The 14,257-nt window shown below is 47.9% G+C and overlaps 1 pseudogene; it reads left to right on the top strand.

Moving 5' to 3' along the window:
* Window positions 1-2,468: 2,468 nt before the first annotated feature.
* Window positions 2,469-13,384, top strand: LOC119954017 (annotated as a pseudogene).
* The last annotated feature ends 873 nt before the right edge of the window (window positions 13,385-14,257 follow it).

The raw sequence follows: 14,257 nt of genomic DNA on the forward strand, positions 1-14,257 counted from the left end.
TAGTGTGTGGTATAAACTACCTCACAATACAGAAACGCCTGTTGGCGGAAACGGAACTAGACTGCAGGCAGGCGTTACAGCTCGCACTGTCCCTAGAAAAGGCAGCAAGTGGGGCGCAGGAACTACAGGGTACGCCAATGGAGGTAGATACCTGTGAGAGGGACTACCACAACGGGTCCTGCTACCAGATAGCCGCTCTCAGGAAAAACCTGAGGAATAGAGGGAAAAGGGAAAACCCCAGAACTGCCCCCAAATCTGCCAGGACTAACTGGAGACAGAGGGAAGTACCGGCTGAGGCTCCCCCAACAGAGAAGGACCGTTTCTGGCACCAGACAGAGTGGGGTAACAAGGACAGAAACCCTAGAAGGAGGTGGCAAAAGAGGAATAGCAGGTAGGGACGCAGGGAAGTACACAACCTAGACGCCCCATCCTCCTCCGAAGGGGAACAATTATATAATATTACAACAAAGAAAGCAGAACCCATTAGGATTACCCCACGGGTGAACGGGCGGCCGACAATAATGGAAATAGACACGGGTGCGGCCGTATCAGTAATGGGAGTGGCAGCATTTAGAAAAATCAAAGATGGACTCCAGCCACTAACCCTAACAAAAACATTGACGAAACTTAAAACCGACACGGGGGAACCCCTGGAAGTTCTAGGCACGACTCATGTACCAGTGGAATATGAGAAACAATTGCTCAGATTACCGTTGACGATAGTAGAGGGCTCCGGACCGAGCTTAATTGGACGGAACTGGCTGAAAGACCTAAAATTAGATTGGATGAAAATTTTCCAGAGTGGAAGCGGGCAGTTGAGTGGAGTACTCCAAAAATACCCGGAGGTCTTCCAGGAAGGTTTGGGGGAAATCATAGGTGCCAAAGCAATTTTGCACGTGGACCCAGAAGCCCTTCCGAAATTTTGTAAGGCCAGGCCGGTACCTTTTGCATTAAGGAAGAAAGTAGATGACAAAATAGAAAGGTTACAGCGCGACGGCATTATCAGACCAGTACAGTTCTCGGAATGGGCAGCGTCGTTGGTACCAATTTTGAAGCCAGACGGCTCGATACGTCTCTGTGGAGATTTCAAACAGACAGTAAACAAATACGCACTGCTGGACAAATACCCAATCCCGAAAATAGATGACCTATATGCCAAATTGGTAGGTGGGCTTTTGTTCACGAAACTAGACATGAGCCACGCCTACCTGCAGTAAAAACTGGACAAGGGCTCCCAGAAGTGCGCTACGATCAACACCCTGAAGGGCCTTTTTCGTTATACTAGGCTACCTTTTGGCGTGTCATCAGCCTGCGCTATATTCCAGCGTACGATGGAAAATATTCTGCAGGGACTATCGCAGGTGGTGATTTATTTGGACGATGTCTTAATCACGGGTAGGACAAACAGGGAACACTTAAGGAACCTGGAGGAAGTGCTCAGGCGTTTCGCAAAGGCAGGCGTACGGCTAAAAAGGGAAAAATGTGTTTTTCTGGCCCCACAAGTGACGTACCTGGGATATAAAGTAGATGGGTCAGGCTTACATCCATTAGAAGACAGAGTAAGGGCAATAAAAGAAGCCCCAGCTCCCACCACGGTCCAGGAGTTACGATCATTTCTAGGGTTGGTAACCTATTATGGAAAATTTATTGAAAATAGGGCGTCCATCCTAGAACCCCTCCACCAGCTACTAAAAAAGGGGCAAGAATGGAAATGGTCCACCCACCAAAACCGAGCATTTAGGGACATTAAGGAACAGCTGTCATCCGAAAATGTACTAGAGCATTATGACCCAAGGAAGGAGTTGTTGGTCACTTGTGATGCATCCCCCTATGGGGTAGGAGCCGCCTTAGCCCATAGAGGAAGGAATGGGGAAGAACGGCCAATAGCTTATGCTTCGAGGACCTTGGCGATGGCTGAGAGGAAGTACGCCCAAATCGAGAAGGAAGGACTGGCGGTGATATTCGCAGTAAAAAAATTTCACCAGTATCTGTACGGGTGGAAATTCACCATAGTGACGGACCATAAGCCGTTATTAGGGTTATTAAAAGAAGACAAGTCAATACCCCCGATTGCATCAGCTAGAATCCAACGCTGGGCGTTGCTACTGGCGGCATATAGATACGTTCTGGAGCACAGACAGGGAACGCGAGTAGCACATACAGATGCTTTGAGCAGACTTCCCCTCCCAGACACTCCGCCGCAAATACCAAAAGTAGAGGAGACAGTAATGACTCTAAATTTTTTGGACACCCTACCAGTAGACGCACAACATATTCGGTTGTGGACGCAAAAAGACCCAGTTTTAGCCAAGATGAAGCATTTACTGCTAACAGGGGAACTGGAAAGACCAGTGGAGCCGCAGATGCACCCATACTGGAGCAGAAGGGACCAAATAACCGTAGAAGACAGTATCCTATTATGGGGAGTCTGGGTAATCGTCCCAGCTCAGGGCCATCAGGCAATCTTAACTGAGTTACATCACGGACACCCAGGGGTGACTAAAATGAAGATGCTAGCTCGAAGCTATGTTTGGTGGCCAGGTTTGGACACAGACATAGCAGCCTTGATATAGATACGTTCTGGAGCACAGACCGGGAACGCGAGTAGCACATGCAGATACTTTGAGCAGACTTCCCCTCCCAGACACTCCGCCGCAAATACCAAAAGTAGAGAGTGCCACCAGCGGCGCCATTGCACCCGTGGGAATGGCCAGGCAGACCGTGGACCCGCCTGCATATTGACCATGCCGGCCCTTTCATGGGCTCAATGTTTTTGGTAATAGTGGACGCCCACTCCAAATGGTTGGATGTCCACCGAGTAAACACGGCAAGCACAGCATCGACAATTGAAAAGCTCAGGGCCTCTTTTGCAACACATGGACTTCCGGAGGTATTGGTGTCGGACAACGGAACGGCATTCACAAATGGGGAATTTGGAAAATTCCTGAAGGAAAACGGAGTCCGTCACATCAAAACAGCCCCTTACCATCCAGCGACCAACGGCCTGGCAGAGAGAGCGGCCCAGACACTTAAAGCGGGACTCAAGAAGAAGCCGGCAGCGTCAATGGACACAAAGCTCTCCTGCTGGCTGTTTGATTACAGGACCACACCGCATTCCACAATGGGCATACTGCCAGCTGAACTCTTAATGGGGAGGCGGCTGCGAATGAGGCTGAGTCTCCTTTTCCCAAATTTAACGGGGAAAGTGGAGAAACGACAGGAGGGAGACCCAACGCAGGGGGCATGATAATAGTAGGCAGCAGAGACATTTCCTGGTGGGGGCACCGGTTTGGGTCAAGAATTATGGGAATGGACCAAAGGCACGGTAGAGTCCCAAACAGGGCCCATATCCTATGAGGTTTCAATAGGAGGTAAGGTGCTGAAGAAACACCTAGACCAAATAAGGGCAGCGGAACCACACCTGGAGGCAGGCGAAGCAAGACCGCCTCAAGCTGGGATAGCCCAGACGGAAAGGATACCCACACCCCAGACCCGAGCAATTTCTCCAGACCCCATCATCCAGTCATCAGAGTCGGAGATGGACACACTCAATGAGGCCGCCGCGACACCTCTCCCCAAGGAGGAGGAAGAACAACTTCCAAGGAGGTCGTCAAGGAAAAGACGGGCACCTATAAGGTACACCCCGGCCACTTCGGAGAACGACCCGGCGGACGACACAGAGGTGACAGACCCAGACATGAGGAGCAGGAAGAAACTCAGAGGAATGCCAGCTGGCAGGAATTCCTCGGACCTTGGGGGGGAGGGGTGTAATGAATTCCAATTGGCTTTATTGGTTGGCCAATTGGAGTATGAGCTCCCTCAATGATAGCTCATTGAGGGGGCCCATATAATCACCTGTGTAGGCTTTGTGAGCCAGTCTTTAGTTGACTGGACTGCTAGCAGCACTGTTTGTAGCTGCTCCTGTAATATCGTTATTGTAAATAAATATTGGTGTGGTGACGGAACTCCTGCCTCCCGTGGATTACTAGAAGTTCAAATTATTTTTACTTCCACTTTCAGTCCTTGTGGAATTCTTTTTCAGCACCTCCTTTTCGATTTGTTTATCAGAGTTAGACAATAGGCAGAATTCCGCATGACTGACACCAATTTCATTTTAAATCCATCCAACCAATGCCACATTTAAGAAGTGGTAATGCAAGATGTCTCTCCCAGTTGCCACAGGCAGCACAAGCTTGTTTAACGGGAACATTTCAATGACTGATTGAACCTGCACTGACAGGGAGCCAGAGGAAGATTCTCCGCTGCCATCCACAAGGTAGAACATGTGACATGGAAAAAGGGATTGGAGGAGGTCAGTTTACAGGGTATATTCTGCCCTATATTTTCTCACCAGACAGTCTAGCTGAGAAGCAGCCTCTTTCTGTGGCAGTACAAAAGCCTCATTGCAGTTTCTCAAGTTATGCAAGTTAAGGAGAGGCTTTCCTTGTTCAAATGTTAAGTGGCTTAATATTTGATGTGCCATGCCTTCCAAGTACATTTTACATAGAAATATTGAAACAGAGAAAATAGGAACAGGAGGAAGCCATTCAGCCCTTTGAGTTTGCTCCAACATTCATTATGATCATGGTTGATCAATCAACTCAATAGCCAAATCCCTCCTCCCGCTCCCATATCCGTTGATCTCCTTCACCTCAAGTATAACATCTACCTGCTTCATGAAAACATACAGGGCGAGATTCTCCGGTCTGCCGGCACCATTTTCCTGCGTGTCGCGTCCCCATGGGCAGCGGGATTCTCTCTTCCTGTTGCCGTCCAATGGGGTTGCCCATTGTGGCCACCCCACACCGTCAGGAAACCCCTGGATGTGGATGTGCTGCCGGCGGCCCGAATGATCGTGCCGACAGAGAATTCTGAAGGCAAAATTTTTGACTCAGCTAGTTCCTGTGGTAAAGAATTCCACAGGCCGACGGCTCCCTCAGTGAAGAAATTTCTCCTCATCTCTATCCTAAATGGTCTACCTCGTAATCTGGTGGCGGAATTCTATTGAAATGATAATGAGTACCTCACCTTCTAGCTTCGACTGTCCACCATCGACAAGGCATAAGAAGTCTGATTGAATACTCTCCATTTACCTAGATGAATTCAGCTCCAACAACACTCTGGAAGCTCAACACCATTCAAGATAAAGCACCCGCTTGATCATACCCTATCTACCAATCAAACATTCACTTCCTCCACCACTGACACACAGTAGCAGCAGTGTTTTTACCATTTGCACTGCAGCAACTCACCAAGCCTCCTTCAACAGCATCTTCCAAATCCGCAAGCAGTTCTACCTGGGCAGGCAAGGGCAGAAGACACACAAGAAATTGTAAATACTCCTCCACGCCATGCACCACCCTATCGTGAAACTGCATCTTTGTACCTTCACTGTCACTGAGTCAGAAATCCGGAAATCCCTTGCTAACAACACAATGGGTGCACCTGCATTAGATAGATTGCAACAATTCAAGAAGGCTTCTTACCACTGCCTTCTCAAGGGCAATTGGGGATGAACAATAAATGCTGACCTTCCCAGAAATGCTCACATTGAAAAATAAAAATAAACTACTTGCAGATATTTTTGGATAGTTCTGAAGATGCCAAATGCTGTGTAGTGGACTGCAATTCTGATAAATAAATAGATAACATAAAAAAATACAGGTACTGAAGTTGTTCATACTAATCATCATTTGCAAAGTGGGGGCAGCACAGTGGCGCAGCGGATTATCCCTGTTGTCTCGCGGCGCCGAGGTCCCAGGTTCGATCCCGGTCCTGGGTCACTGTCCGTGTGGAGTTTGCACATTCTCCCCCTGTTTGCGTGGGTTCCACCCCCACAACCCAAAGATGTGCAGGGTAGGTGAATTGGCCATGCTAAATTGCCCCTTAATTGGAAAAAAATTAATTGGATACACTAAATTTAAAAAAAAAATCATTTGCAAAGTGTTTTGTACACTTTCAAATGACCTGATCAATTAATGAGAAGTCAGCAGTTTGCAGGTTCTGGCTGACACCAGTTTCAGATCCCAGCAATGGAACTGTAGACAGTACTTTGTGTTTCTTTGCTGCTAAATGCACTTCCTATCCTCACTCGGGAGTCTCTAGCTCTACCTTCATGTTTTAGTATTCCAACATGGGTATTCCCAGTTGATGTCTGCTGCAAGTGAAGTGAGCGACACACTCTCCTGTAGCTGGATGGTCTCAGCCTCAGACCCTTCTTAACTGTGTCTATGGGAACACAGTAGGAAGATACATTTACTGTACTTTGAAAGTCACAGGAGTCATTGAATCTTCTACAGTGCAGGAGGAAGCCATTGAGGTATAGCCCCTATGGGGCTGCATGGTGGCGCAGTGGTTAGCACTGCTGCCTCATGGTGCCAAGGACCCAGTTTCGATCTCGGCCCCGGGTCACTGTCCGTGTGGAGTTTGCAAATTCTCCCCGAGTCTGCATGGGTCTCACCCCCACAGCCCGAAGATGTGCAGGGTAGGTGGATTGGCCATGCTAAATTGCCCCTTAATTGGATAAACATTGGGTACTGTTTTGTTTACACTCCTGTATTATCTTGATATATTACGGAGTGTAATATGTGTTACTCAAACCTTGGTCAATGATGAGATCTTCTGAATCTCGATGTAGAAGACTTGAACTCGTCCAGTAGAAACGAAAGGTTTATTGAGTAACTATAACAATAATTGTGTGAGTTCTTCACTTTAACATTAATACGAGTGATAAGGTTAACAAGATCTAACTATAGCAACTATACGTAACTCCACTAGCCATCTGAATAGTCCTGCTCACAGTGAATCCCAAGAGAGAGAGACACAATGTGATTGCTTTTTATACCCCTGTTGGTCCAGCCCTCTAGTGATCATGTGGTGCAACTGATTACACATTAACCCCTTATGTACATGCACATACAGAGATCACTACAGGTACTTGCAATTTATATATTTTTTAAAAGTCTGCACCCAACCCTCTGAAAAATCACCCCATCCAGGCCCACTCCCCTATCCCTGTGACCTAACCTGCACATCTTGGGACACGAGGGGGCAATTTAGCATGGCCAGTCCACCTCACCTGCACATCGTTGGACAGTGGGAGGAAACCGGAGCAGCCGGAGGAAACCCACACACACACAGGGAAAACATGCAAATTCCACACCCAAGGCTGGAATTGAACCCAGGTCCCTGGCGTTGTGAGGCAGCAGTTATCACCACTGTGCCACCATGCCATCCCTTCTTCCAATACATTTTATCATTCAGATATACATGAGGTTGTGGTTCCCTAACAACAAAAAGCTGGAACATGTGCCAATGTTAGATTGTTCTTGGGGTTCCAAGCCTCCCAACTAAGTAGCTGGCTGATGGAAGTGAAAGTAAAGTTGCTACTATGCTGTACCAGTGCTGCCCCTCAGTCCAAAAAATCAATCTGTACATCTTTTGTAAAGTGATAATCACAACTGAGCTTGTTTTTGTTTCTTTGCCAAGAGAAGAAGCATTCACTTGCACCATTTATATAATGAAATAGGAGAGAGATTTCTTAGAAAATGAAACCATTTGTCACCAGGGACAGCATCATGAATTAAATTAGAACAGGAGTTATCCATTTGAAGAAAAGTAACTCTTTGTGCATCATGTGTAGCTGGAGAGCAGCACAATGGTGGAGCACACTGGGGTTTCCAAGTATTCCGACATGGACTCAGTCTCCAGACAGTGAGCTCCCTATTTCAGTTCACTGAGACAGTGTGCCAACTGAAATCTGATCAGTTCCACAGAGGAAGAGAAGTTGAATCACGTAATCTCATCTGGGTAGCTCTTATTCACCTCCAAGTTACAGAATGACACTGGCAGAAAGCTGAGAGTTGACAACTTGGTTATCTTTCTGGCCAGAGTGAAAAGAAGACAAGGAGATAGGAAATGTTTTGTTTTTGTAAGAGTTTCGAGTACGATTGAAAGGCTATTCAAATTTCCTCTGAAATATGTTTGCTTCACGGTCGAGATTGAAGTTGATTCAGAATTATCTTCATGTGTCCATTGAGATCTGCTTATTCATAATCAATTTACTATGACTGTTGAACAGAAAATGTCTGGTAGATTGAATAGGGCTTTATGAGGTAAAATACTATTGTTTCTGAGTTGATCCCTGGCTGGATTTGTGTAAAACGTATTGCTGGTTCCATTGAACAAGCTCCAAGTTGTTCATCTAATGCTTTTCATATCTGTTCTTTCACTTGTACAACAGCTTGTTCTGAATAGCATTGGAACAATGAATTCACAGTATCATGACCTGCATGGTCGGTACTGAATATTAAGTCGAACAAACAAGGTGCACGAGTCATTCCAGCAGCAGTGTACTCGTCTCTCAGCCAGGGGACCTGATGTGGAATAGCAGCCATGGCAGTTCTGAAATTTGATTCCTGTTGGGAGCAAAGTAAAGGTGTGTTGCACTGGCAGTTGGATGGGGTGCTGGACCTGTTCCATTCTAGGGAAAGGGAAAGTACAGAGTGCAGGGTCCACTTTGAAACTCCCAAGGGATCATTTGAGAGTTTACTTCAAAATCCAAATGTTCTTCTATCTTCCCTTCCCATAACCAATAGGTATGATGTGGAAATGCCGGCGTTGGGCTGGGGTGGGCACAGTAAGATGTCTTTCAACACCAGGTTAAAGCCCAACAGGTTTATTTGGAATCACTAGCTTTTGGAGCTTAGCACCTTCATCACGTGAGTCCACTAACCTGATGAAGAAGCTACGCTTCAAAAGCTAGTGATTCTAAATAAACCTGTTGGACTTTAGCCTGGTGTTGTAGACTTATCACTATAACCAATAGAGAAAGCACAATGATTTGGATCTAAAGACAATATGAGTCTGCTGAACATTAGTAATAAGTCTTACTACACCAGGTTAAAGTCCAACATGTTTGTTTCAAACACTAGCTTTCGGAGCACTGCTCCTTCCTCAGGTGAATGAAGAGGTATGTTCCAGAAACATATATATAGACAAATTCAAAGATGCCAGACAATGCTTAGAATGCGAGCATTCAAAATATTGTCTGGCATCTTTAAAGTTGTCTATATATATGTTTCTGGATCATACCTCTTCATTCACCTGAGGAGGGGCTGGTTTAGCTCACTCGGCTAAATCGCTGGCTTTTAAAGCAGACCAAGCAGGCCAGCAGCACGGTTCGATTGCTGTACCTGCCTCCCCGGAGAGGCGCCGAAATGTATCGACTAGGGGCTTTTCTCAGTAACTTCTTTGAAGCCTACTTGTGACAATAAGCGATTTTCATTTTTCATTTCAGGAAGGAGCAGTGCTCCGAAAGCTAGTGTTTGAAAAAAACATGTTGGACTTTAACCTGGTGTTGTAAGACTTCTTACTGTGCTCACCCCAGTCCAACGCCGGCATCTCCACATCATGAACATCAGTAAGTAAGTTAGGTGGTTGAAAATATTCTCGGGCCGGTTTACCGCTGATATTAATCCAATATCAGCTAATAATCATCAAATCATCAAATCACGAGTAATCAAAGGTAAATGGGAGGAAATGGCATCTTATGTCACTGTAGAGTTTTAAAAAGATAAACAATGGCCAGCAGTGTGAATGACCAAAAATCAGCCAACGCCTAATGAACAAAGCATGGGTCGGATTCTCTGGTCTCTGACGCTGTAATCGCGTTCGGCGAATGGCCGGAGAATCACATTTCCAGACCGAATCGGGAGCGGCGCCGCTTTCACGATGCTCTGTCCCCTTCCAAAGTGGCATACTCGTAAGGCGTGGCACGTATCGATGGCATCAGACCATTGCTTGATGCTCCCCCCCCCCTTCAAACTGGTCGAGTTTCCGATGGCATGTGGGAACTCACCCATCGGGAACTCGGCGTGGTGCCTGCCGACTCAGCCCAGCGCCGCCACGGTAGGGGGAGGGCCGGTCTGCGGGCAGGGTGGGACATTATTCAGGGCTGGGGGCACTGTGGTAGGGCAGTCTGTGGAACGGGAGCCAGCCGAAGGGGGGTCTATTTCGCGGGCCGGGTCCTTTAGGATGTGCGTTAGGATTCTGTATGGCCAAATTCCTGATGTGTGATTTATTTTTTTCATTGGATGTGGGTGCCGCTGGCAAGTCCAGCATTGTTGCCCATCCGAGTGCCTTTCCACACCGTTTCAAAGGGCCGTTATGAATCAACCACATTGCTGTTGGTCACATGTAGGCCAGACCAGGTAAGGAAGGCAGATTTCCTTCCACAAAGGGACTTTCATGAACCAGATGGATTTTTGAGACAATGATTTCATGGTCACCAATACTGAAACTATTTAAACTCTTGTCCCCAGAGCACTCACCGAGACCTCTGGATTGCTAGTGCAGTGACAGTACCACCATGCCACTGTTGCCCCCGTATGAGCCCTGTGTATTCTGAATCAATCAGAAAGATTTTCTTAATTGTGACTTTAAACAATTTGATTCCTCAGCAGCGGTGTGAGCTTAACGCTGTTCACAACCATCAGATAGAACTGGCCGATACATGGAGAGAGCAGGTTTTGCTCTACTGCTTTTACAGGCATCATTTTAGGAGTTTGTACTTCGGGGAAATATTGGGAACATCACTGCAGGGAGCTGCTAAAATTTCTCTACAATTGTTTAACAATTAAGGATGTACCTGTTTTAAATTATGTGAGAATCTGGACTTATTTTCCAAATAAAAGTGCAAGACTCACAGGGCTCACATTAGCTGAGGCAATTTGCTTCTTCAGGGCAAACTTATCATTTTTAAACAAAACAAGGGATTTGCTAGATATTTTAGATGAATCTACAGGACAACCTTCCCATGGTAGCTTAACAAGGGTATTCTTTTCAACAGAAAACGCAGGAAATACGTCACAAGTCTGGCAGCATCTATGGAGAGAGGAACAGAAGGTGAGATTCTCCGGCCACCCCGCGGTGCATTTCACAGCAACGGGAGGCAGCCCCCCATTGACCAGCAGCGGGACCTTCTGGTCCCACCGTTGTCCATCGGACTTCCTATTGAATCCACTCCATTCTGTCGGGAAACCCACAGTGGGGGTGCACCATTAGCAAGAGAAAGTCCTGCTGCCGTGAATAGCTGGAAGATCTCACCCAGAGTTAACGTTTAGAGACCCGATGACTCTTCTTCAGACAGCTGACTCAAAACGTTAACTCTGTTTTTCGATCCACAGGTGGTACCAGACTTTTAAAAAACATTTTGCGCACCCGATTTGTTTTTTCCCAATTAAGGGACACTTGAGCGTGGCCTATCCACTGAGCTGGCACATCTTTGGGTTGTGGGCGTGAAACCCTCGCAGACATGGGGAGAATGTGCAAACTCCACATGGACAGTGACTCGGGGCCGGGTTTCGAACCCGGGTCCTCAGCGCCGTAAACAACAGTGCTAACCATTGTGCCACATGCCATCCCAGATGGTACCAGACTTGTTCGGTCCGAGCGTACAGACGCCCATGGGTTTCCCGACAGCGTGGGGTGACCACAATGGGAAGCCCCATTGGTCGGCTGCGGGTATGGAGTATCGCGCTGCCAGCGGGTGCGCACCAAGCAGGAAAACAGGGCTGGTGGAATGGAGAATCCCACCCGTTACGTTTTTCCAGCAATATCTGTTTTCATTTCAAGTTTCCAGCATCTGCCGTATTTTGCTTAATAATTCCCCCACGCCTCAGAGTCCAACCTGCGAATGGTTCACCAGCAACTTATTCCCCTCGAAAAAATTCTATCCATCGACAGTGTCACTGCCATACGTTATTTTCAAGGGTATGAGTTAACTTTTTTAGACCCTCCGGATCAGTTCCTCACAAGCCTCAGTCTCTTATTGCCTGTTGTCTCAGGTTTTATTCCAACCTTCAAATAGAGTTAAACTTTGCCAACCGGGCTCTTGCATTTTTGATCTGCCTCCAGCAGTCCCACTGAAGCATCCTCTCACGAATTTCTACAAGCTGTTCAAAGCTGAAGTATATCATTCCCAAACCTCAGGAGGTTCTGATTTGTCATTGCAATCTGCTCCTTCAACATCTTCATTCAAACTTGCTACACTTTGCACTCAGCTGTGCTGGTTCAAAGTAATGAATTATGTAAAGGTACTGTCAAGTGCATATCCCTGCAGACCTGCTGTTACAGTAGCTTGTGGGACAAGAGTTGCCAGAGCTTTTTTTTTTAAACAGCATTTAATTTGATTGATTTGTTAAAAAGTTAAGGCGAGCACAGCAATGTTTCAAAGAGAAGACAATCCATAAATGATTTGCAACCATTTTAATATGCAGCTTGCCGAAGTGGCTAATATTGCACAAAAAATACTTTTGTGGGAAGAACTTGTGTAATGGAAAGAAGGGGACAGGTAGTATTTGTTACTGTGGGTGGAATGAAATTATGTTTCATTACTTGTGACTAATCATTCCCATGCTCTCACAATTTAGTATTAATGTTTGCTAATTAAAAGCAATTTTGAACTGACGATAATACATATATAGATTTTTTAATAACATTATTTGTACTCCCAGGACACACAACTGTTACCACATTTCTGTCAGTAATTACAAAGAAAATCATCATGGGCGTGATTCTCCGACCCACCGGCGGGTCGGAGAATCGCTGGGGGGCGGCGTGAATCCTTCCCCGCCGCCCCGACGCTGGCTGCCGAGTTCTCGGGCGCCAGGGTTTTGGCGGGGGCGGGAATCGCGCCGCGCCGGTCGGCGGCCACTGGCAGCGGCCCCCCGGCGATTCTCCGGCCCGCGATGGGCCGAGCGGCTGCCCGTTTTCCGCCAGTCCCGCGGCGTAAATTAGACCAGGTCCTTACCGGCAGGACCTGGCCCTGTGGGCAGCCTGCGGAGTCCTCGGGGGAGGGGGGGCACGGGGGGAAATGTCCCCCGGGGGTGCCCCCATGATGGCCTGGCCCGCGATCGGGGCCCACCGGTCTGCCGGCAGGCCTGTGCCATGGGGGCACTCTGTCCCTCCGCACCGGCCGCTGTAACAGTCCGCCATGGCCGGTGCGGAGAAGAACCCCCCTGCGCATGCACTGGGATCACGTCAGCACACGCTGGCGCTCCCGCGCATGCGCCAACTCGTGCCGGCCGGCAGAGGCCCTTCACCGCCGGTTGGCATGGCGCCAAACGCTCCGGTGCCAGCCTAGCCCCTGAAGGTGCGGAGAATTCCCCACCTTCGGGGCGGCCCGACACCGGAGTGGTTCACACCGCCCCATACTTTTCACAGCAAGGCGTCAATTAATGGGAGGAAAGGCGAACGTTTATCACTTCAATCTGTGACCCTTTTTTTCTCATTTAAGGAACAGCCAGTCGAAGATCATCCTGAGTTTCTGTTCTATGGGGAATACATGTACCAAAGCTCTTGCAATGATGAGGAACTATTGTGATATTCGTCATTTCCAAATCCAGAAAGGTTACAGAAACTTGGACTGATCTACTGTAACTGAGCATGTGTTTGATTTGGTGGAGTACATGTGAAGTCATGTTTGACTGAGTAACATGGACTGCTCATCTAAGGCTGGTCTTCAAATTGTGTGAAAGCATGAGATTTATCAAGCGGACTCGAATCAAATTCATCATGGTGAAGGTTACAAACAGACCTCATAATACTACTCGAAGAACAGGACGGTCCGCAATTGTCCTGACTAATAATACTGCCTCAACTAACCACTGAATGCAGATGAACTGTTTTGTAATTTTATTGCTATGTGTGAGATCTTGCAGCTTCTGCATATGCCACAATCAATAAACTCTAAAGTAACTCACTGACCATAAGGCCATGGGCTTAATTCTCCCAGAAAATAACAAAGTGTCATTTTGGGCATATTTCGGTAGGTGATTTGCGGCAGGTGTTTGTGCACCCACACTTAGGCCGGGATTCTCCTGCAATTGGCGGGATGGCCTGACGCCGGCACCACGAGTGGCGCGAACCACTCCGACGTAGGGCCACCTGGAAGTTGCGGAATCCTTCGCACTTCCGGGGGCTAGGCTGGCAGCGGCGAGGTTGGCTCTGCGCCAACCGGCGCCAAAGGGCCGCCGTGGGCCGGCACATGTGCAGAACCCCAGCCGTGTTTCCTGCGCATGCGCAGGGGCTTTCTTCTCCGCGTCGGCAATGGTGAAGCCCCACAGAGGGCGGAGTGTAGGGAAAGAGTGCCCCCATGGCACAGGCCCGCCCTCAGATCGGTGGGCCCCAACCGGGGGCCAGGCCACCGTGGGGACCCCCCCCCGTGCCAGATTCACCCGTACCCCCCCCCCCCCCC

The sequence above is a fragment of the Scyliorhinus canicula genome, chromosome 19 (assembly GCF_902713615.1).
Source record: "Scyliorhinus canicula chromosome 19, sScyCan1.1, whole genome shotgun sequence".
In the NCBI taxonomy this organism is placed as follows: domain Eukaryota; kingdom Metazoa; phylum Chordata; class Chondrichthyes; order Carcharhiniformes; family Scyliorhinidae; genus Scyliorhinus; species Scyliorhinus canicula.